The sequence below is a fragment of the Tachypleus tridentatus genome, chromosome 1, assembly GCF_004210375.1.
Source record: "Tachypleus tridentatus isolate NWPU-2018 chromosome 1, ASM421037v1, whole genome shotgun sequence".
NCBI classification, from domain to species: Eukaryota; Metazoa; Arthropoda; class Merostomata; order Xiphosura; family Limulidae; genus Tachypleus; species Tachypleus tridentatus.
In genome coordinates this window covers 156106294-156108643 of record NC_134825.1, presented here as the reverse complement: position 1 = coordinate 156108643, position 2350 = coordinate 156106294, and the positions used below count along the sequence as shown (strand labels likewise).

At 34.0% G+C, this 2350-nt stretch overlaps 1 non-coding gene across 1 annotated transcript; it reads right to left on the bottom strand.

Annotated features, from left to right (window-relative positions):
* Nucleotides 1-1490: 1490 nt before the first annotated feature.
* Nucleotides 1491-1562, bottom strand: TRNAP-CGG (transfer RNA proline (anticodon CGG)). Its single transcript has one exon. It is a non-coding gene; the product is annotated as a tRNA-Pro (tRNA).
* Nucleotides 1563-2350: the final 788 nt, after the last annotated feature.

Sequence of the window (2350 nt, the reverse complement as noted above, 5' to 3'; positions counted from 1 at the left end):
TATTATCAGAGCAGCCTCTAGAACAATCCATTATGTTCTGTTATTAATATCATGGTTGGTAACTTTGCTGACAACAGTTTATATTCCATTGTCTCTTGTGGTATTATTATTTGAACGTTAAATCACAGAATGACTGATAATTTCTTTTTGTGGTTCATATAGTTAAACACCAATGAGTTATATTAGAAACTAATAATTTACCAGCATATTTTGAAATGATTCACGACAGATTGAAAGGTTCATTTTTTATAGTTAAACGATTTCGCTGGGTCTAGTTCGATTATTAGTGTGATCAGAAAATAACACTATGTAACACAACACAGTGTTCCTGGATAGTATGTGTTATTTCTTCATTGCTTATGTTGTAAAAGTAATGAAAATGGCCATTATTCCCTTCAAACTTTGCTTTTGTTACGAGCAAATTTGCACATTTTCATTGACGTAAGGACTGAATAAAACAAGATATGAATCAAGATTTACATGTATTTATACTAAAGTTATATAAAAATATTTGGAAGTGAGTAGTTTTTTTCAGATTTGCGACTGCAATATAAATCACTTTCACGTATTAGCCCCCAAATATATTATCCCATCGTTTTTTCGTTATACGCTCCTTGGTAGCGACGTTCCAAGTCCAGTATATCTTGGTGGAAACACTCGCCTTGCTTCTCTTAGTATGCTCCCCTGTTCTCCTTGAATTTATCAATATGAACGTCAAGGATACGGACTTTCAGGGACTTGCTGCGACCCTTTCCGACTTAGTTCTACACCAGAGATTAAACAAGTTGCACATAATTTTCAGCTTTGTGATTGCCCAAGAATTCTCAAACCACTTTCTGCCAAAGAACAAGAAAAAATTTTGTTACAGTGCAATATGCGATACTTGTTACAATCGATTAAAATTTTACATCATAAGATGTAATGTTTCACAGTTTTCTGTTTTAGATAATATTTTGGCAATAACACATCTTTCAATTGCAAACTTTGTTCCAAAGAACTTAGTGCCAAGAATAATAGGCGTGTGCCATTACACTCACATACCCAAAACGTCGGAATTTATATTAAGCACAAAATTGATTTGGTAGAGTTAGGTCGTTACTCGAACGCGCAACGAGAATCTTACCACTAGACCAACGAGTTGATGGTTAGATTGTATATATTATCACCATATCCTAGTGATATCATTATTAATATGAGATTTTACAAAAACATTATATTACAAGTGAAAATTCAATTGAGTGTTGAAATTTCGATTTTAAAGTACTTATAATGAATGGTATTTTAAAAGGAGACTTCTTTGGACTCAGTTTGATTATTAGTTCAGAATGATAAAAGATAACCAATTCTATGTTGAACCATAGCGTAATAAAATTACATTAAATATAAGAGGTTTTATGTTTGAGATTCACTTTTGGCAAAAGTAGAACCATTCAGTTTGTTCCAACCAGGATATTACTACCCTAATTCGTGCGGAAACTATCGTAATCATTGGGCTCGTCCGGGAATCGAAGCCGGGATCTCTCACACCCGAAGTGAGAATCCTACCACTAGACCAACGAGCCAATATAACGACCTTTGCTGCCTCTGTTATTACAGGCGATGCGCAACATACAAAAGAACTTTTACAGGACAGTTGTTTTTATCTTTTCGCCTTTGTACACTTTTACGCCTTCTGTATTGAAATTACTTCGTTTTAAAAAAACATACGCTCCCTAGTGGCACAGCGGCAAGTCTGCATGCTTATGATGCTAAAACTCACGTTTCGATACGCGCATTGGACAGTGTACAGATAGCTCATTGTACGACTTTATATTTAACAGCAACTAAACAAACAATAATGTAACACAAATCAAATATAAGGTATATTTACCCAAATTAAAAACAAATCATTATCTTGACGAAGCGCGAATAACAATCTCGACTTAAACAGCTTCTATCAGCCCAGCGTCTTCAGAAACAGAACCTGTTAGTCTTACTGACTCTTGTGTCCCTCACTGATGACAATAAGAGAGGTTTAGGAAGGGTTTCTGAAATGTTAGTTTCAACTAATTGCACAATTTCTAAGAGGTAAGTTTCTTTGCATTATTTAATTTTAAAAAATACAGTTATAATTTGATGCCTATCACACACGTTTCATTATGGCTTGCACGATCAGCTTTTAATTATCTGCAGTAACTGGTGTTTAGAAACAAATTTCAACGATTCATCTATCCTTTTCTAAGGCCTAAAATAACATAAAAAGTAAGTTCATGGACAATATTCTTAATGTTACTTGCACATATAACTTCTAAGTGACAAAAAGTATAAGATACCAAAGTTACTCGATCGTTCCACTGAAGGTGCTCCTATA